This window comes from Chiloscyllium plagiosum, unplaced genomic scaffold (assembly GCF_037043375.1).
Source record: "Chiloscyllium plagiosum isolate Xiang-an unplaced genomic scaffold, Cpla_swu_hap1 HiC_scaffold_27, whole genome shotgun sequence".
Lineage (NCBI taxonomy): Eukaryota > Metazoa > Chordata > Chondrichthyes > Orectolobiformes > Hemiscylliidae > Chiloscyllium > Chiloscyllium plagiosum.
In genome coordinates, this window is record NW_028270165.1 from 41,466,509 (window position 1) to 41,475,266 (window position 8,758).

Here is an 8,758-nt window from a genome sequence, read left to right on the forward strand (position 1 = left end):
AGCCACCAGAATTGTAAGACATTATCAGAAACTCTCATTTTTCCAATTTGTCCAACCTTCAGTACTGGACAAGCATTCTCTGTTTCCCATGTCATCGTCCTGACAGCCTCCTGGGGAAGGGACAAACTGAAGCCAATCTTTCCATGGGATAGGCTTTTTCACAGAATAAAACATGACAGGTATACATCTCTCGACTCCACTGCATGTTCCAAATCAGTAAGTGTGTCTTAATAGGTGCTCAACTGACCAGTGAATGTAAGCGCTCTTGAGTACTAATAGTCGAGAGTGCGTTGCTGGAAAAGGACATCAGGTCAGGCAGCATCCCAGGAGCAGGAGAATCGATGTTTTGGGCATAAGCCCTTCATCAGGATCGATGTCCAGGCAGAAGCCCTTCATCAAAATCAGCTATTCCTCCGAACTGCCTATGGAACCATCTGATCTCACATGGACCACATTCAGCCCAACACAGTTTGAACCTGGACAGGATACCCAGTACACACTACAAATTCGAAACCTTCAGCAACAATTCTCTTTCTGGATCCTCTGCTCCATGCTATCAGCCATGCACCGCCACCTACTCTACCTGCAGTCAGTCCTGCCTCAGCAATACTACCCTTTCTCTTGAATACTAATACAAGTCACACCCACAAAGAATCCAAACGTGCTCCACTTGACTGGATTGGTGTCTGAGCAGATGGGATGACTGACTAAATCCCTTTCCGCACACGGAGCAGGTGAAAGGACTTTCCCCAGTTTGAAACCGGTGGTGTCTCTGCAGCTGGAATAATCTGTGAATCCCTTACCATACACAGACCAGGAGAACGGTCTATCCTCAGTGTGGATGCGCCTGTGCGCCAGCAGGATGGCTAAACCCTTTCCCGCAGACGAAGCAGGTGAACAGCCTCTCCCTGGTGTGAATGTGCCGGTTTGTCTGCAGGTCAGAGGAGTTAATGGATCCCTTCCCACACTCGGACCAAGTGAATGACCTCTCCCCGGTGTGAACCAGCTGGTGGGTCACCAGGGTGGATAAATGAAAAAACGCCTTCCTGCACATGGAGCAGGAGAACAGTCTCTCCCTGGTGTGAACCCGAAGGTGCATAAGCAGGGCAGACAAATTAATGAATACCTTCATGCAGACAGAGCAGGAGGATGGTCTCTTCCCTCGTATGGACCTATTGGTGGATCAGCAAGGCAAATGACTGGGTGAATCCGTTCATGCACTTAGAGCAAGCGAACGGCCTCTCTCTGGTGTGAGCTGGCTGGTGGGTCACCAGGGTGATAAATAAATGAACTCCTTCCCACACAAAGGAGATGAAAGACCTCTTCCCCGTGAAACTCTGCCGGTGGATCACTATCTTAGATAAATGAATTAAGCCCTTGCTGCACATGGAGCAGGCGAACGGCCGCTCCCCGGTGTGACCGTGGCAATGATGTTCAAGCAAAGATGGAATTTTGAATTCCTTCCCACAGTCCTCACATTTCCACGGTTTCACTATGATGTGGGAATCCATGTCTCTGTCCAGCTTCAACAACTGTTTGAAGGATCACTCACACATGGAACGTGTTAAATCTCTTGCCACTGCCATTCATCAGGCTTACTTTCCAATTAAGAAGATCATGCATGTCCTGCTGTGGCCTTAACTTCATTTGCTACCTGTACTCAATTACTTTTCATTCCCTGTCTCTCAAAATTCAGTTTAATTCAGCCTTGAATACATTCAAAGAGCCAGTCTCTATTACTCTCTGTGTGGGAGCATTGCAATAAAGAAGACAGAATAAATTCCTCATTCTGCCTGATATGGGAAAGCCCTTATTTATAATCTGCGTCATCGAGTTCTAGATTCTCTGACAAGGAAGTATTTTATCGGCATCTATCCTGACATGTTCCCCCCCCCACCCCCCACCCCCTCAGAAAGTGCCGTACTCACATGTTGGACAATGGAAGGAAGTTGCAGTCTGGAGTGAAGCTCTATCTTCATTCAATTTCAGTGTAAAACTCCCTCCTCTAGGCAACATCGAGGAGCAAAGCAATGTCTCCCCTTTTCCATTCTTCATCTTGGGAGGGAGAGATGGGGGAAAACTGTTCACTTATGGCAACTGCAGTGAACCCAGGGAGGGACAAGGTGCTCAGATGCTCTCTGTCCCTCTTAAATGTATTTTCACTTTTTTTCTTAATTTAACACATTCATTTGAATACAATTTGCATTCTAGAAATGGATTGCTTCTTTCCTCAGGTACACAATTAAAAGTGTAGTTTCTCATGGAACTGAGCAGCATTTAAGGGATTAGCACATTGATATAAAAATACATATGTGTTGCTTCATTTTGTGTATATCTAATATTATTCACTGTTGTAAAACTTTCATGGCTAATATGTTTCACCTTCTAATAACATTCTATATTTCTTGTCATCTTTTTCACTTATTAGGATAGAAGGAAGTCATTCAGCAACTTAAATGGCTTTCTTTTCTCAAGTAGCCTTGATATTTCATTTTCATGTCCTTGATTCAGCTCCATTTGCAGCATCTTTGACAGCATCTTGTTCCAGGTCATTGTGTATGGAGGAAAGCTTCACTTAGGTGATTCTTAAGGCTGGCTGCATGACAGTTTTCAGGTTTTGGTGTCCTGGATAACATGTGATCAGAAGGCATCGGGCAGTTTGCAAGAATTTGGTGTCTATGCTATTTTCATTTAACTGTACACTTACTTTGTTAATTTTTCTGAAGGATATCAAGTGGAAGACATGCAGAAATAAATCTGAAATCAAGTGTAATATCAACTTCTGACAGAGCCATTTGATTTATTAGAACTTGAATATCAGCAGTCATTTAAATCAAGAATAAATGTTTGTTTCTGTGTGCTTCAGAGATCTTGGACACTGGTGTGGCAGGAAGAACATAGCAGAATAGATACCCAAGTGAGGGAGATTCAGGGCATTGACTGAAAAGCGCTTTACCAAATTACTCAGCTTGGGGTATCAACATCACACCACTAGAGACTGTGTGCCTGTTCTGTTTGCTATTGCAGCTGGCCGGCAAACCCAGAACAACGCCAGAAGAACCCAAGCTCAAACATGAAAAACAAACTATGGAAATGTGGGGACGCTAGGAAAGGATTCCCTTCCCTTTCGGCACTTGAAATCCACACATGCTTTCACAACGGGGAGTGGCCTTTCACCTGCTCTGTGTGCGGGTAGAGATTCATTGATTCTTCCACCCAACTGACGCACCAGGGGGTTCATACCAGAGAGAGGCTGTTCACCTGCCCCGAGTGCGGGAAAGGCTTCAGTCAGATGTGCAACCTGTGAACACTCCAGCGGGTCCACTCGGGGGGAGAGGACATTCACAGCCCTGCGTGTGGGAGGTGGTTTGCTCAGTTAGCTGCTCTGCTGATCCACCAGCAAGTCCACACTAAGGACAAGCCATTCACTTGCTTTCAGTGTGGGAAAGAGTTCATTGACTCCTCCTACCTGCGCAAGCACTGGTGAGTTCATGTGCCATCACGAAGGGATTGAAGTAGCGACAGTCTCGTGCTATTATTGGCTGGATGATTAACCCAGTTCTGGGGACTCCCGGGTTCGAATCCCGCCGTGGCACATGGTGGAATTTTAATCCGGTCAGAGGTCTGAAGCTTAGAATCTAACGATGAAATCACTTTCGGGGGGGGAGGCCATCTGATTCACTAATGTCTTTTATCGGGAAGGTAAATGTCATCCTTTACCTGGTCTGCCCCACACATGACTCCAGACCCGCAGCAGTGAGTTTGACTTTTGACAGTACTCGCTCCCGCCGGGCAAGAAATGCTGGTCTAACCAGTGACGCCCTAATCCCACAGAGTTATGGGGTTGTGCAGCACTGAAACAGATCCTTCGGTCCAACTCGTCCGTACTGACCAGATATCCTAACCCAATCAAGTCCCATTTGCGAGAATTTGGCCGCGGAAAATTTCCAAAGGACTTATGACGCATGCTCCTCGGCGTCAGCAAGCACTGCGCATGTGCATTTATGTCGGCAATGTAGTGCGCATGCGCATATCTCTCCGTGGAAGCGCCGCGCGACTAATTTTTACGGACCAATGGAGAACCCTGGAGGACCGGAAGGAGTCTGGTCCTCCTGCCAATTAGAGCCCCGCTATTGTCAAAATGTGGAAGTTGGACTATGAGATTCTGAGGGTAAAAACAATGACTACAGTTGCTGGAAACCAGATTTTGGATCAGTGGTGTTGGAAGAGCACAGCAATTCAGGCAGCATCCGAGGAGCAGCAAAATCGACTTTTCGGGCAAAAGCCCTTCGTCAGGAATAAAGGCAGAGAGCCTGAAGCGTGGAGAGATAAGCTAGAGGAGGGTGGGGGTGGGGAGAAAGTAGCATAGAGTACAATAGGTGAGTGGGGGAGGGGATGAAGGTGATAAGTCGGAGGCGGGGGAGGAGGGTGGAGTGGATAAGTGGAAAAGAAAATAGGCAGGTAGGACAAGTCATGGGGACAGTGCTGAGCTGGAAGTTTGGAACTCGGGTGAGGTGGGGGAAGGGGAAATGAGGAAACTGTTGAAGTCCACATTGATGCCCTGGGATTGAAGTGTTCTGAGGCGGAAGATGAGGCGTTCTTCCTCCAGGCGTCTGGTGATGGAGCAGTGGTGAAGGAGGCCCAGGACCTCCATGTCCTTGGCAGAGTGGGAGGGAGAGTTGAAATGTTGGGCCACAGGGCGGTGTGGTTGATTGGTGCGGGTGTCCCGGAGATGTTCCCTAAAGTGCTCTGCTAGGAGGCGTCCAGTCTCCCCAATGTAGAGGAGACCACATTGGGAGCAACGGATGCAATAAATGATATTAGTGGATGTGCAGGTAAAACTTTGATGGATGTGGAAGGCTCCTTTAGGTCCTTGGATGGAGGTGAGGGAGGAGGTGTGGGTGTAGGTTTTGCAATTCCTGCGGTGGCAGGGGAAGGTACCAGGATGGGAGGGTGGGTTGTAGGGGAGCGTGGACCTGACCAGGTAGTCACGGAGGGAACGGTCTTTGCAGAAAGGGGTGGGGAGGGAAGTATATCCCTGGTGGTGGGGTCTTTTTGGATGTGGTGGAAATGTCGGTGGATGATTTGGTTTATGCGAAGGTTGGTAGGGTGGAAGGTGAGCACCAGGGGCGTTCTGTCCTTGTTACGGTTGGAGGGGTGGGGTCTGAGGGCAGAGGTGCGGGATTTGGACGAGATGTGTTGGAGGGCATCTTTAACCACGTGGGAAGGGAAATTGCGGTCTCTAAAGAAGGAGGCCATCTGGTGTGCCTGGTTCTACCTCTTTCCCAAGATCTACAAGCCTGACCACCCTGGCCAACCCATTGTCTCAGCATGCTCCTGCCCCACTGAACTCATCTCTACCTACCTCAACACTGTCCTATCCCCCCTAGTCCAAGAACTCCCCACAAACGTTCGAGATACCACCCACGCCCTCCACCTCCTCCAAGACTTCCATTTCCCAGGCCCCCAACGCCTTATCTTCACCATGGATATCCAATCCCTCTACACCTTCATCTGCCATGAGCAGGGCCTCCAAGCCCTCCGTTTTTTCCTCTCCCGACGTCCCCAACAGTATCATTCCACCGACACTCTTATTCGTTTGGCCGAACTGGTCCTCACCCTTAACAATTTCTCCTTCGAATCCTCCCACTTCCTCCAGACCAAAGGGGTAGCCATAGGCACACGTATGCGCCCCAGCTATGCCTGTCTCTTTGTTGGCTACATAGAACAGTCGATCTTCTGTAATTACACCGGCACCACTCCCCACCTCTTCTTCTGCTACATTGAAGACTGCATTGGCACCACCTCATGCTCCCGCGAGGAAGTTGAACAATTCATCAACTTCACCAACACATTCGACCCTGACCTTAAATGTACCTGGATCATCTCTGACACCTCCCTCCCCGGGCCTCTCCATCTCCATTAATGACGACCGACTTGACACTGACATTTTTTACAAACCCGCCGACTCCCACAGCTACCTGGATTACACCTCTTCCCACCCTACCTCTTGCAAAAATGGCATCCAGTATTCCCAAATCCTCCACCTCCGCCATATCTGCTCCCAGGAGGACCAGTTCCACCACAGAACCACACCAGATGGCCTCCTTCTTTAGAGATCGCAATTTCCCTTCCCACATGGTTAAAGATGCCCTCTAACGCAACTCGTCCACATCCCGCACCTCTGCCCTCAGACCCCACCCCTCCAACCATAACAAGGACAGAACGCCCCTGGTCCTCACCTTCCACCCTACCAACCTTCGCATAAACCAAATCATCCGCCGACATTTCCCCACCTCCAAAAAGACCTCACCACCAGGGATATATTTCCCTCCCCACCCCTTTCCGCCTTCCGCAAAGACCGTTCCCTCCGTGACTACCTGGTCAGGTCCACACCCCCCTACGACCCACCCTTACATCCTGGCACCTTCCCCTGCCACCGCAGGAACTGCAAAACCGACGCCCACACCTCCTCCCTCACCTCCATCCAAGGATCTAAAGGAGCCTTCCACATCCATCGAAGTTTTACCTGCACATCCACTAATATCATTTATTGCATCTGTTGCTCCCAATGCGGTCTCCTCTACAAGAGGAGACTGGACGCCTCCTAGCAGAGCGCTTTAGGGAACATCTCCGGGACACCCGCACCAATCAACCACACCGCCCTGTGGCCCAACATTTCAACTCCCCCTCACACTCTGCCGAGGACATGGAGATCTTGGGCCTCCTTCACCGCTGTACGCCTGGAGGAAGAACGCCTCATCTTCCACCTTAGAACACTTCAACCCCAAGGCATCAATGTGGACTTCAACAGTTTCCTCATTTTCCCTTTCCCCATCTCACCCGAGTTCCAAACTTCCAGCTCAGCACTGTCCCCATGACTTGTCCTACCTGCCTATCTTCTTTTACCACCTATCCACTCCACCCACCTCCCCGCCTCCGACCAATCACCTTCATCCCCTTCCCCACTCACCTATTGTACTCTATGCTACTTTCTCCCCATCCCCACCCTCCTCTAGCTTATCTCTCCACGCTTCAGGCTCTCTGCCTTTATTCCTGATGAAGGGCTTTTGCCTGGAACGTCGATTTTGCTGCTTTTCGGATGCTGCCTGAAATGCTGTGCTCTTCCAGCACCACTAATCCAAAATTACGAGATTCTGAACTTGTTGGTGTTGCTTCTATTTCTGAATGAAGATTGAGCTTTACCCCGGACTGCAACTTCCTTCCTCTATCGAACATCTATGAGTACAGCACTCTCTTTTCTCACCACTTTTTATACTTTTTTTCATTCTGGGCTTTAGTTGTTTATTTGCAGCAACTGCATGGAAAGGTAGTGAATCCAGGGAGGGGGCAGACTCTGGAAAATTTGGTACAAGTCAGTGTCTCAATCGGCAAACACGTGCCAAATGCTGTACCACAATGAGAAGTTATACCCTTTGCATTGAAAAAAGGATAGAAAGTGAGGGAAGAGAGGAGTGGGAGTTGTATTTTTGATAAGGTATAGTATTCCTGCTGTAGTCTGGAAGGATATTCCTGGGAGTACATCCAGGAAGGTGATTTGGGTGAAGCCTGGAGATTAAAAATGGTATGATCACATTGGGATTGTATTATAGACCATGGAATAGTCAGCAGGAACTGCAAGAAGTATCTGCAAGAATAATAGGGCGGCTATGGTAGGGAATTTTAACTTTCCAAACATAGATTGGGACTGCTTTGTGTGAAAGGTTTAGATGGAGCGAGTATTGTTACAAAGGAATTTAAGGGGCAACTTTTTCACGCAGAAGGTGGTGCATGCAAGGAAAGAGATGGCAGAGGAAGTGGTGGATGCTGGTCCAATTACATTTAAAAGACATCTGGATGGGTCTGTGAATAGGAAGGGTTGATAGGGATGTGGGCCCAATGCTGACCAAATGGGGTTAGATTGGATTAGATATCTGGTTGGCACGGACAAGCTGGACTGAAGGGGCTGTTTCTGTGCTCTGACTCTGGCTTGCCATTAACATTTGCCATATGTAGGTGTCAATACCTTGAGGTTTCATTCCAACCACCAACCCCCCCCCCCCGCCCCCCCCACCACCACCACCACCTCCCTATCCCAGATTGACAGTGATGAATATTGTAGTGTCTTAGATTATTTGAAAATCTGAAGATGGAAGTTTCAAAATAAACAGATGAAGTGCTTATGCTTGAAACATTGGCTCTCCTGCTCCTCGGATGCTGCGTGACCTGCTGAGCTTTTCCAGCACCGCCACTCTTCGACTCTGACTCTCCAGCGTCTGCAGTCCTTACTTTCACGTCAATGTCTGACAGTCACTTAATGCATCGGGATCGCAACAATTTTCGAATGTGATTCTGTGAGAAGGAGCAAAGTTTTTTGGTTCTTATTTCAGTACATTTTCAGCATTTATGGGACTGGATGAGAGACCCTACTGTTGCAGCACACTGAGTGTGGAGTCTGAAACAAGTTATATGGCCTGGGAAGAGGAATCACGGTGGTGAGGGGGCTGTACACACTTTTTGTGTATGGCTGAATCTTTAGCCACGGAGAAACATGAGGAATCCCGCCCCATGGAGAAACCATGGAAGTGTGGCGACTGCGGGAAAGGCTTCCGTGTCCCATCTGCCCTGGAGACTCATCGACACAGTCACACCGGGGAGAGGCCCTTCAGCTGCCTGGAGTGCGGGAATGGCTTCACCCGCTTCTGCAACCTACTGGTCCACTGGCGGGCCCACACTGGGGAGAGGCCATTCAGCTGCC